The following is a 13,852-nucleotide window of genomic DNA, read 5'->3' on the forward strand; positions in this document are numbered from 1 at the left end:
TTGGGCTCTGGACAAACCCACAACTTCTCATTAGAATGTCTAGAAGGAGAAATCCGCCCCAGCAAAGAAAAGAAAATGAGTCTGTGGCTTCTGCCACAGAACTAATGGATATGGACATAACCAAATTATCAGAAATGGAATTCAGAGTAACAAAGGTGAAGATGGTGTGTAGACTTGAAAAAGTATTAACGAAAATATTGATGAGAATATAGAATCTCTAAGGGCAGAAATGAGACCAAATCTGGCAGAAATTAAAGTAAAAAAATAACAAATAACGTACAGTATCTTTGCTCAGTGTAGAATTCCTATCGTAAGTGGTTGTGGCAACGTAAAGAACATGCCATAAACTAATCTGTAAGAAACAACAGTGTACAAGAACAAATTAGCCCTAACACCATCATTCGTGAACATGGAAGCATTAACGAAAATGGTCGTGGAAGCCTACGAAAGTGCAAAACACGTATCTCTGAGAGACAACACTATACAAGGAAAGACCAATGAACACCATCTTTCATGATTATGGAAGCATGAATGAAAAGGTTCTGGAATTACCAAGACTTTGCCCCATCCTTTAGGTAATAAACCACCGTGTACAGGAAAACACCTTCAACTCATATCAACCTCCTCAATAGTGATCCCAACTCAACACTGGGTGTGTTGGCCTAGGGAAATGTCCATATACTTAGAGATAAGAAACAACGGTGTCAGCATAATTCCCTTCAAGTCACATCAGACTTCCTGAAGATGGAAGGAGGAATCAAAGTGGTTATGGTACCGTTAGGAAAGGCCTTCGAACATAAAGCTGAGAAAAAACAGTGTACAGGAACCCTCTTACAACATACAGTATCTTTGGTTAATGTGGAATCTCTATCGTAAGTGGTTGTGGCATCGTAAAGAAAATCCTTAAGCTTTTTTATATGAAACAACAGTGTACAGGAACCCGCTTAGCCCTAACATCATCCTTCGTGAATATGGAAGCAGTAACCAAATTGGACGTGAAAGCCTGACTAAAGTGCCAAACACTTATCTCTGAGACACAACACTATACAAGGAAAGACCAATGAACATAATCCTTCACAAGTAAGGAAGAATTAATGAAAAGGTTCTGGAATCTCGGGGACTCTGCCCAATCCTTATTGCTAATGAACCACTGTGTACAGGAAGACACCTTCAACTCACATCAGCCTCCTCAACACTGATCCCGATTCAATTTTGGCTCTGTAGGCCTAGGTAAAGGTCCACATACTTATAGCTAAGAAACAACGGTGTCAGGATAATGCCCTTCAAGTTACATCAGCCTTCCTGAAGATGGAAGCAGGAATCTAGGTGGTTATAGTACCATTAGGAAAAGCCTACTGAAATATACCTGAGAAACCACAGTGTACAGGAAATATATTACAACGTACAATTTTTTGTAAGTGGTTCTGGCAACATAACTACAATGCCAAAAATTTATCTGTAAGAAACAACAGTGTACGGGAACCCACTTAGCCCTGACATCATTAATAATGAGTATGGAAGCATTCACCAATGTGGTCGTGGAGCCTTACGAAAGTGCCAAAAACTTATCTCTGAGACACAACAGTATACAGGAAAGGAAAGACCAATGATTTCTCAACATTTGCTGCAACATGGACGGTACTGGAGGAGGTAATGCTAAGTGAAATAAGTCAAGCAGAGAAAGACAATTATCATATTTTTTCTCTCAATTATGGAACATAAGAACTAGGAAGATCGGTAAGAGAAGAAAGGGATAAAAAGGGGGGGTAATGAGAAGGGGGAATAAAGCATGGCAGATAATGGACTCTGAGATAGAAACTGATTGTTTCAGAGGGGTGAGGGGTGAGGGAATGGGAGAGGCTGGTGATGGGCATTAAGGAGGGTACGTATTGTATGGTGCACTGGGTGTTATACGCAACTAATGAATCATTGAAATTTACATCAAAAACAAGGGATATACTGTATGGTGACTAACATAAAATAATTTAAAAAACACTAAAAAAAAGAAAATAGGGGGTTATGAATCACCAAAGGCACGCATACATATATCTAAGAAACAACAGTGTACAGGAAAGAACCCCTTACAATGGATATCAGCATTCACGCATATGGAAATATGATCCAAGGTGGAGGTGGAATTAGAGGGAAAGGACCACATACATATCCCAAGACAATACCACTTTAGAGAATAGCATTAACAATTAACATCATCTTTCATGAATATGGAAACATTAATGAAAAGTTTTTATTTTTTATTTTTATTTTTTAAAGATTTTATTTATTTATTTGACAGAGATAGAGACAACCAGCGAGAGAGGGAACACAAGTAGGGGGAGTGGGAGAGGAAGAAGCAGGCTCATAGCAGAGGAGCCTGATGTGGGGCTCGATCCCATAACGCCAGGATCACGCCCAGAGCCGAAGGCAGACGCTTAACCGCTGTGCTACCCAGGCGCCCCTAATGAAAAGTTTGTAAATCTTGAGGACCGTGCCCCAACCTTATTGGTAATATACCACCGTATACAGGAAAACACCTTCAACTAATATCAGCCTCCTCAACACTGATCCCTATTCAAGATTGGGTGTGTACGCCTAGGGAAAGGTCCACATAATTATAGCTAAGAAACAACAGTGTCAGGATAATGCCTTTCAAGTCACATCAGCCTTCCTAAAGACGAAAGCATCGGTCAAGGTCACTAGGGTACCCTCTGGTAAGGCCTACGAACATAAAGCTGAGAAACAACAGGGTACAGGAGCCATCTTACAACGTACAATATCTTTGGTTAATGTGGCATCCTTATCGTAAATGGTTGTGGCAATGTACATAAACTTATCTGTAAGAAACAACAGTGTACGGGAACCCACTTAGCCCTAATATCAAAATTCATGAATATGGAAGCATTAACCAAAATGGTTGTGGAAGCCTGACAAGAGTGCCAAAAACTTATCTCTGAGACGCAACACTATACAAGGAAAGACCAATGAACATCATCTTTCAAGAGTAAGGAAGATTTTACCATAGTGGTCTTGAAACATGAAATTTGTGCCCCATTCTTGTACGTAATAGATAGCAGTGTCTTTGAACCGTCCTCCAATTAAAGCAACCTCCTGCATAGGGATCCCTTCGCAAAATTGTGTTGCAGTCCTAGGGAAATGACCACACCCTTCTCTCTAGGAAACAACAGTGTCAGGATAATGTCTACCAATAATATCACTGATTAGAAATAGGGAAGCATGACTCAAAGTGGTTGTCGAAGCTTTAGGAAAGGTCTAAGTACATATCTGTAAGAAACAACAGTGTATAGGGACTGCCCTCAGCTAAAATCACCCTCATGATTATACAATCCTTCAGAAAATAGGGTGTGTATGAATCACCAAACCGCATACATATATCTAAGAAAAAACCGTGTAGAGGATAGAACCCCTTACAATGAACATCACCATTCACGAATATGGAAACATGAACCAAGGAGGAGGTAGAATCAGAAGAAAAGGACCACATACCTATCCCTTGACAACACCACTTTACAGAATAGCATTAACAATTAACAGCATCTTTCATGAATATGGAAGCATTAATGAACAGTTTCTTGAATCTTGAGGACTATTCCCCATCCTTATTGGTAATGAACCACCGTGTACAGGAAAACACCTTCAACTAACATCAGCCTAATCAATACTGATGCCTATTCAACATTGTGTGTGTAGGCCTAGGGAAATTTTCCCATACTTATAGCTAAGAAACAATGGTGTGAGGATAATGCCCTTCAAATCACATCAGCCTTCTGAAGATGGAAGCATGAATCAAGGTGGTTATGGTTCCATTGGGTAAGTCCTCCGAACATATAACTGAGAAACAACAGTGTACAGGAACCATCTTACAACATACAATATATTTGGTTAATGTGGACTCCCTATCATAAGTGATTGCAGCAACCTAACCAAAGTGCCATAAACTTATAGGTAAGAAAGAACATTGTACAGGAACCCACTTACCCATAATATCATCATTCATGAATATGGAAGCATTCATCAAATTGGTCACGGACGCCTGATGAAAATGAAAAACACTTATCTCTGAGACACAACACTATACAAGGAAAGACACAACACTATACATGGCTGCCATTTGGGACTCCAGAAAGCACTCTGAGACGGGGAAACCTCAGGGAACACCTGACCCAAGCCCAGACGAAACCAATTCCAGCAGATTCCTGGCCCCTAAACACTGTGCCGACAGTCTCCCCAACCCACTCTCCTCAGCCCCGATAGGGTCGCAGAGCCAGCCGATTGAGATTTCCATCCTCCTAGGGCCTGACATTAACATTAGGTTGGGTTCTCAGGGTTTCACTCCTAGAGACACAGCACAAAGATATAGGTATTGGGGAAGCCTGAGCCCGATTGGGGCCAAAGCATGCCACACAGAAAGAAAGAGTGCCATCTGGGACTCTAGAGGCTATTAGGAGCAGGAGAAATCTGCATATCCCACACAGTCAATCCCGTCCAGCTCCCGCATTCAGGAGACCCTTGGATGAAAACCCTGAGCCTTCCTTTCTCCACAACCCACCTACTCAAATCAGGACACGGCAATGCTGAGTTCAAAACCAAGATATGGTCTTTCCCATGCTCCTGAGCCCTAAGCCAAATGCTCCGTTGGGTTCCCAGAGACCATTCCAGGAGCCAAGCACCAAACACACAGGGACTGGGGAAACCTGAGCCACATTGGTGAATCAGCATGCCACAGAGAGGGAAACCGTACCATTTGGACCTGCAGAGGAAGAGAAATAAGAATGCCTACCTGATCCAATCCCAGCGAGACACCACTTCCACAGACCCCCTGTGGGCAACTCCTGTGTCTGACATTCAACCCAAAGCATACCCTCCTCTTAGGCCCCTGGAATCTCACATCGGATGGCTCATCTGAACAGCCATACACCTAGACCCGTGCCCTTACTACACGTTGAGTAGTGTGAGGTCCATTCCGAGACATCTAGCTCCAAGGACCAGGGAATGGGGACTGCTGAGCAATGTCAGGACACAAAGCCTGCCACACAGAAGGAAAGGTTGTCATCTGGGACTCCAGAAAGCACTCTGAGAAGGAGAAACCTCAGGGAACACCTGACCAAAGCAAAGAGAAAATCACTTCCAGTGGATTCCTGACCCCTAAACACTGTGCCGACAGTCTCTCCAGCCCACTCTCCTGAGCCTCAACAGGGTGGCAGAGCCAGTCGATTGGGCTTTGCAGCCTCCTAGGGCGTGACACTCACCATAGCTTGGGTACTCAGGGGTCCACTCCTAGAGAGATGGCACAAAGATAGGGATTTGGGAAACCTGAGCCCTATCTGAGGCCTCAGCATGCCACACAGAAAGAAAACGTACCATCTGGGATGCAGAGGTATTCGGGGGCTGAAAAATCTGCATATCCCACTGAATCAATTCTAGCTGGCTCCCGCATTCAGGGTCCCCTTGGACCAAAACCCTGAGCCTTCCCTTCTCCACAACCCACCTACTCAAATCAGGACACAGCAATGGTGAGCTCAAAACCAGGAGATGGTCCCTCCCAGGCTCCTGAGCCCTAAGCCAAATGTTCCGTTGGCTTCCAAGAGGTCTTTCCAGGAGGCAAACACACAGCGACTGGGGAAACCTGAGTCATACCTGCAAATCAGCATGCCATGCAGATGGAAACTGTGCCATTTGGACCCACAGAAGGAATGCAGAGCAGAAGTTATGAATTCCCAGCTGTTCCAAACCCAACGAACCCCACATTCAAAGCCCCCCTGCCTGCAACTGCTGTGTTTCAGATGCAACCCAAATCATGCCCTACTCTTGGCCCCTGGAAGGTCGCATCTGCTGGCTGATCTTTAGGGCCATGCCCCTAGACCCACGCCTTAATTCTAGTTTGGGGTCTGTTAGGTTTATTCCCATACGCCTGACTCCAAAGCACAGGGATCAGGTACCACTGAGCAATGTTAGGCAGTAGCCTGCCACACAGAACGAAAATATGCCATTTGGGACTCCAGAAAGTTTTGCGAGAAGAAACCTTAGTGAACACCTGACCTAAGCCCAGCAAATCTCCACTTTCAGCGGAACTCTAGGCCCTCATCCGTGACACTGGCACTCTCCTCAGCCCCCAGGTCAGTTTGTTTAGAGCCGGTCAATCGGGCTTTCCATCCTCCCCTCCATGACAGTAATCATAGGTTGGATTCTGAGTAGTCCACTCCCAGAGGTCTGCCTCCAAAGATACGGAGATGAAGAAGCCTGAGTCATACCTAAGGCCTCAGTATGCCACCCAAAGCGAAACCGTTTTATTTGGGACTCCAGAAAGGAGGTCGAGGGGGAGAAATCCTAATTACTTCTGTACTTGATTCCCTCGATCCCCCACATTCACTGGCTCATGGGCACAAACCCACTGCTTCACACTCACCCCAACCCATGCCATCAATCCCCGCCCCCACCGTGGAAATTCTGGACACATCCACCCTATTGGAACTCTCATTCTCCTATGCCTTACCCCTAACCCTAGATTTGGTGTGAGAGGTCCATTCTGAAAAGGCTGGAGTGGGAGACATGGATCCTGAGGGCGGACCTGTGGCCCCCCTCCAAGGCCGGGCATCATCCTTGCCTCACAGGGGATCCATGAAAGTGCTCTATCAGATGACTGATGGGGCTCCCTCCTGAAGAACTCAGACACAGAAAGGCAATTACAGATGCTCACATGTACATACAACATGGGGAAAGAAATTACTGAACACATAGATATGGAGAATAGATTTGTGGGTGCCTGATTCAGAGGAGGATGGGAAGGGTGAAGGTGGTCAAAGATACAGGTTTGTGTGTTAAAATCCGACAGCCATGGAATGTTCTGTGCAGCATGGAGACTAAAGTGAACCCCGCAGGATGGGGTACAGGTTCCCCAGCTCTTTGAAAGTACAGTACTCCTAGGAAACCTTTCAGAGCAGAAAGGGTGTAAAGAAGGAATGACCATTAATTAATATGGAAAAATTAGTGACCATGCTCAGACTCCTAAATTTACTTATTGTTGGCATTTCTCAGGACCCAGGACACAATTCCTAATGGATGCCGAAAATAAATGGAGAGAAAGCACAGCAGATGCTCACAAACAGAATTCAAAGCGCTGGTGGCTGGACACGGAGAGCGGTTTACAGGAAGGAGCTGGTTACGGTGCACACTGCGTCTGTCGTGCTTCTCCCCAAACAGATGCTGAATGCAAAGCTCACCGTTCAACTATTTTCATAAGGAACATCCTCTTCAGGTTTCTTCCCATTAGTGAAACCAGGTGATAACGGAGATCTTTCCAAAAAGCCAAGTGTCTTCCCATGAACTTTTAAAAAATGGGGAATACTTATACTTCACCGTTGCTTAGGGAGGAGATATGAAAGCTTCTCCTGGAAACAAACCTCAGCAGATCCACCCAGAAAGGCACCTTCCTCAGCATGCCGAACGCGGACTACCTCCTACCCCCAGATACCTTCTCCTTCCCCTCGCTCAGGACAACCCACAACAGCTGGGAGCTACCCCAGTTCCTCCTTTCTCCCATCCTCAATATCTAAGCTGTCGGCAAATCCTGTGAGCTCCATCTTCAAGACGTACCCACCGTAGGACTCACCACTCCTTTCAAGGCCGCCTGTCTGGACCACACTGGAGCCCATCTCTTGCCTGAGTTCCTGGAAAAGAGTCATCATTGACCTCCCTTGCCCAACCTCAACCCTCTGTCATCTGTTCTCAACCCTGCAGCCAGGATGACCCAGTGAAACAGGGTCCCATGGGGTCACAGCCCTGCTATGGCTTTCTGTCACTCTGTCACCTTGATGATGCAAGTCCTAAGCTGTCGCCTGTGGTCACAGGGCCATCTTGTAGCTCATGGATGCACCTGGTATGCTCCTTCCCTGGGGCCTTTGCACATGCTTTCCATTCTGTTTAGAATGCTCTTCATGTGATATCACTGACCTTCCCTAGATCTTGACTCAAGCATCACCCTCCTAGTGAAGTACCACCTGACCCCTATGTGAATACCAAACACCATCCCCACCTTCCCTTCAGCACCCCCAGTCCTGTCTCCTCCTTTATATTTCCATAGCACTTATTTTAATCTCCAGTTCATCTTGGCAGGGAAGAAACTGAGGCATCAACTGATGGCTTCATCACCTACTGCTCCCAATTTCCTGGTCCAAAGTCCAGGGGAAAAGGTGCCCCAGGACTCTTACACAGCCAGGATGCCCGGGACGAGGGGGTCCATCCACCTCCTGCACCCTGAACACCATCAGGTAAGGGAGCCATATGAGGAATTCACCTGTACACGAAACCTGAAACCAGAAACCTTCCTCGATGACAGGTGAGCACACACATTCACTCCTCTTCCCTGAGGTGCTCATCCAAGAAACCTGAGCAGAGATGCTGCCCAGAGCCCAAATATCCCTCTGGCCAAAATCCTGGGAAACAGACATCTGATCTCAGCACCCTGCCAGGCTTGGATCCGCTCAGTGAGTCCTAAGACCCAGAGACTTCTTTCCACTCCAGCTCAATCCTTCTCACAGAGAAGCAAACTCCAGCCTCACAAACGTGCTCATCATTAGCTCTGGAATTCCCTGGGTTGTGTCTACACTGGCCCACACAGTGGTCCCATGCAGAACACTCCACAAATGTCCTAGGTTTACAAGCCACTTTCAAGCTGCCCTTAGAAAGGCAGAAACTGGCCCAATTAGGCAGACCAGCCAAGTGTCTCGATGTGCTGCAAACTCGGACAACATCCTCCCTGAACACCAATGCTTCCGAGTCCAAGCGTCCAAACTTCGCTCACTGGGCACTGAGAACCATGTAAGCATGAACACTGCTCTTTCGATTCACTGACCTCCCAGGCCTTCCAATCAGAACCAAGCTCCAGTCACCACTCTATTTTCCCTTCAGAGAGAGAGGTCAAATGATGGAATAAAACACTCCCTGTGTACAGCACACTTTTATCCACATAGAATTCCTTGGTCTTTCTCATTCAGGCAGCCCTACAAGACCCACACCAATGAGAGATACCACAAGTTCAATCATCACGTATATATTTGACCTTGTGTTCTTTCTTTTGATAATTTTATTTCAAAGTCAATGTCTCTCTTGCTTCTTAAAATAATAATAATAATTAATAATCATGATAATGATGATGATGATATGGTCACCTAAGGATTTGGATCTCCATTGCCAGATGGCATGGCTCTTGTCCAGATAAGGATGAAGACAAAACCTCAGCCCATAAAGCAAAGCCCACAACCTCAGGGATCCCGACACGCCTCATGGGTGAAGAGTTCCGATGCTACATGGACGTGTCTGAGTCCAAATTATACAGGCAAACTCCAGCATTCATTCTGTTTTCTTCATTAATTCCCCAGCTCAAGTCGCAAGTGACTCACCGGGTCAAGCTTCCAGAGCCCTGGATGGGTCTCCAGGTAAGCACCCCCACCCCGGGGGGGGGGGGGGACATGAACACCAACAAAGGATTCTTTTAATATTTCACAAGACTGTTTTCCCATTCTTTAATTAAACTGGGAAATAAAAACGCACAGATAGCCCCTTCTACTAGCCGGTCCGATTCACTTCACTGGTCGATATAAGAGCAGGAAATAAAAGAGTTACGGATTTTCTGAGGACCCATCATGTCCACCACTTCAGGTTTGAAACTTCACACACATGCAAGGAAAGAAGCTCCAGCAAACATCTCGGCCTGGCAACTCTGACTGCCTGAATTGGAGTGACAGGGACAAACGATGATTCTGTGTGTGCTGGCTGAGGCTGGTGGCCCTTAAGAAGGGATTCGGCCAGCTCTCCACCTGTGCCTCAACTGTCCTCAGCCAGGAACCAGCTCACAGCCCTCACCTGTCACAACGTTCACATGGGAGACCACAGCCACCCCAGGAGCGCGCCCTGCCCATACCCTGCTGCAGAATGCACTCAGCTCTCCTCTGGGACCCGTCACCTCTACCCAGACCTGGAACCCCCATCTGCTGCAAAGCTCCAGGATTCCCCCTCTTCTTCCACAATTACACTGGCCCAAGGCTTTCCTGAGAAAGGGAGAAGGCTACCTAATGAATGGTTCACACCTTCTTTCCCTTTCTTTCATATTTATCTCCACTTACCTTCCTACCTGTGCAAACTGTTAAGTGATGTATGCATGGAACATGAACGTGTTCTGAGATCTCAATCTTTCATTGCAGCCTTCTCAGGCCTCCTTATGCAATAAAATACCATATCCCTAGGACAGGGAGTTTTAAAATTATTATTTACAGAATAATAGAGCCCAAATCACCTCGTTTTTAGTTGCTCTTCAATAGGCAGAACAGTTTCTGTGTAAAAAGACTTTCCACAGATATGACCTCCCATCAATTTCTTTATTTTCTTTTTTAAATTTTTTTTTTATTATGTTAATGTTATGTTAGTCACCATACACTACATCCTTAGTTTTTGATGTAGTGTTCCATGATTCATTGTTTGCGTACAACACCCAGGGCTCCATGCAATACGTGCCCTCCTTAATACCCATCACCGGCCTATCCCAATCCCCCACCAAACCCCTCTGAAGCCCTCAGTTTGTTTCCCAGAGTCCATAGTCTGTCGTGGTTCATTCCCCCTTCTGTTTACCCCACCCTTCATTCTTCCCTTCCTTCTCCTACTGAGCTCCCTGCTATTTCTCCTGTTCCATGAATGAGTGAATCCGTATCAAAATTGCCTTTCTCTGCTTGACTTATTTCACCTTCCAGCAATCTCATAAGGAGGAAACAGAAACTCTGTGGGATAACCTGACTCACCGGCGTCAAGCAAGTAGTTCCAGAACTCAGCCCAGGGCTCCCGTCACCAGGCCCCTTGAAGCCACCAGCATGACTCTATCCAAAAGAATTCCCAAAGACTCTCCTTCTGACTGCACCACCAAAGAAATGACAGAGAGAATATGGCACCTTAAAATATTGAGTTGATACATCTAGTAAAGCTAGATAGTCAAGCTTAACTTTTAAACAGGAAAAGGCTGCTTTAAATAATTTTGAATTTTCCCTGGACCCTCATTGTAATTCTTGGGATGAAAAGACTAATCAGTGATGAAACATCACCTTTGACAAATGACAAGACATCATCCATATCTGTATCTGACGACAAAAAGCCATCTGACCCTAAATGGTGGCCACTCACCCATATCGTAGGCCCAACTGAATAAACACTGTTAGATGTATATCTTAAAAATACACAAAGAGTAAATCTAACCTTCCCTTTCTAATGAAAGTGTTTCTAGGAAACAGCTGTTCAAAATACATTCATAAGCAGTCAATGAACAGAGAAAATGGGATCCCCTGCAAAGTGCTCTAAGTTCAGAAACTAAGTACCTCCTTCACCAAATTCAGAACACTGACACTATTACTAAAGTTTTACTTCATGGCTCAACTAGAGAAAAGAGAAAAGCCCAGGAGATAGTGGGTTAATGAGAGGTGTTACCTCCAGTCCTGACGTGGATATGACATTTCTCCAAATGGACCTGCCGCTTTCTCTGAATGCTGGTGTCCTGTGTCAAGCTGCCTCACTGACTCAGATGCAGATGTTCAAAACCTCGGGTCTCACGGAGCCAGAGAAGAGAAGTGTTGTCAGGTGGGGAGAAGGCGGCTCCTCGGACCTAAAGCCAGCATGCCTGCTGCAGTTTCTGGGAGAAGGGGAAACACAGACTTGTCTTTTAGTAGTAATTATCTTCCAGCCCATTGCCACCATTCCCAGGGAACAGGCAGCACAATGCTGAAGTTGGGTAACGGCTCTGGGGTTTCCTAGTGCCACACATGTGCCTGAAGGAACAGGGAACACCCTGCTGAACTTGGGGAACTGCTCAAGGTCCATTACCTGCACTGTGTCAGGGGACAGGGGCACCGCACTGAAGTTGGGGACCGTGCGGTCCTTACTCTCGCTCTTGCTGGGGAACAAGTGAAACCCTGGAATGTCTGTGACCAATACCACAAAAGCTCTGCTGAGCAGGTGCCCTGGAGTCCATGGGTTTGCTATGTAAGGCCAGTTGACAGAGAGTAGGCAGAAGAGACTATCAAGGGAAAAAGAAAACTCAACTGAATCTCCAAATGAACTCCCTCCACATGCCCTTCCAGAACCCCACCTCTCACCTGGGGTGCCCCTACTCCCAGACCATGCCCCACACAGGCACACAGCATGCATTCACTCAGCCAGGAACTCCACACTTTGAATCTCTCAGAGCTCCCCTTCCCTGGTTCCCAGTCTGCATCTTAGGTCTGCTCTGGGTTTGCCCACAGAGACGTAGCTCCACCCCCATGGGGTGATTGGTTTGGGAGTGTGCGGTTTCCATCCCCTTGAATGCGGGGCAACCGGCCCCATGACTCACAACTCTGGGAGTGCAAGGGGTCCAAGACCTGCCTCCTTGGCTCAATGCCCAGCGCAGGCATGACTGTGATCACGGGCAGGGCCCCAAGCACGCGCGCGCGCGCACACACACACACACACACACACACACACACACACACACTCTGCCCCTTCCGCGGACCCCTCTAGCTGCAGAACACCCTCAGAGCCCTGCCCCTTCCCTTCTGCACCAACCCTTCCTACAGGTGTGTGCCTGGATTCTGGCTAGGTCAGCTGCTCTCAGACTGTTCCAGCTTTGGGCTTTAGGAAATGGCAATGCTTTCATGCATGTCCAAGGCAATTTTAAGCCCCAAAAGGAATGCTCCAAGCGGGAATAGCTTTGCCTTCTTGTCTCACCCATGGAGTGGATAGTGCTTCTCAGACCTTCAAAGCATCCTTCTAGGATGAGCCCATTTGTGCTGGAATCTATATACACATGCTTGGTTCTGCAGGGTAGGGGCCAGGAGGAACAGCCGGCCTTCTGTGCTGTCACGGTTGTGAACCAGGAACATTTATTTTTCACTTGAAAAGAAAACATAGTGTTATTGTCAACACTAAAGGAAGGAACATTTTAAAACATTTTAGAGAGAAATGAAGAGAGTTTTATTCAAACCCAAGTCAGGTCAGATGCCTGGGAGACACAGTCTTCACAAAGAAGGGAGTGCTCCAGGGAAGGAACATTTAGGGCAGGGTTATATATTTGTTCTGTTTTGTGTTAGGTACAGTTACCCATCACGATGAGGCAGAAGATTCCAGAAAGTGACAGACTTTTCTTATCTTTTCAGTATGTACAAGTCGGTATGACTTTAATCTTACGGGGGACAGAGAGGTTCTTTTGTGTTCTCACCTTGATGTTGGCAAGGGCATTTTTTTGTTCTCTTTTTTCTTTTTGAAACAGATGGACAATATGTGCTGGGGGCAGAAATAGGGCCCATGCTTTGAGGGTTTGCCCGGTCATTTTGAGCTGGGTGAAATGATAAAGGAGGGTTTCCCTAGGAGGTCAAGATCAGGGCCCACAGATGGTATGAGATAAAAATTACTCTTATCCTTATCACCACTACCAAATGGAGGAGCTTGAGATGAAAGCACCTTTCCCATAGCTCAGAGACATCAAAAGGACCCCTACAGAAGGTTACCTGCTCCATGGTCAACACAGGTAACAGAGGCGTTTACGGTCTCTGGACTCCTCCCTTGTCCTGCCCAAATCTCTGAAGCATAGAGATCATTTACAGTCAGAATTTTAGACATCTTAGAGATGTCTGGCACCATTCCCTTGGACTACAGAATACAACAGAATAGCTCACTGTCACAATACGAAAGTGCCCCTGGATACACTAAGTTCTTTCTCCGCAACTTTTGCCTCATGGAAATCGTAATCCTAACATAGAAACACTGCGATAGTTGGGAAGTAAATAATCAGAGGTAAGGGAATATTTTAGCAATCTTTAGAGGC

The 13,852-nt window shown here is 46.2% G+C and overlaps 1 long non-coding RNA gene across 4 annotated transcripts in view; it reads right to left on the reverse strand.

Annotated features, from left to right (window-relative positions):
* The window catches only part of LOC130542652 (uncharacterized), a 36,006-nt gene extending 22,388 nt beyond the window's left edge, over positions 1-13,618 (reverse strand). Inside the window, exons 1-4 of one of the 4 annotated variants that reach the window (XR_008957353.1) lie at positions 12,757-13,618; positions 11,482-11,683; positions 10,806-10,915; positions 7,466-7,682 (exon numbers count right to left, since the gene is read on the reverse strand). This is a non-coding gene — a long non-coding RNA (uncharacterized LOC130542652). Of the gene's footprint in view, positions 1-7,465; positions 7,683-9,827; positions 10,253-10,805; positions 10,916-11,481; positions 11,684-11,874; positions 12,434-12,756 lie in introns of those variants that run through there. The other 3 variants (XR_008957356.1, XR_008957354.1, XR_008957355.1) reach the window with 3 other exon arrangements.
* Between the last annotated feature and the right edge of the window lie 234 nt (positions 13,619-13,852).

This window comes from Ursus arctos, unplaced genomic scaffold, assembly GCF_023065955.2.
Source record: "Ursus arctos isolate Adak ecotype North America unplaced genomic scaffold, UrsArc2.0 scaffold_4, whole genome shotgun sequence".
Lineage (NCBI taxonomy): Eukaryota > Metazoa > Chordata > Mammalia > Carnivora > Ursidae > Ursus > Ursus arctos.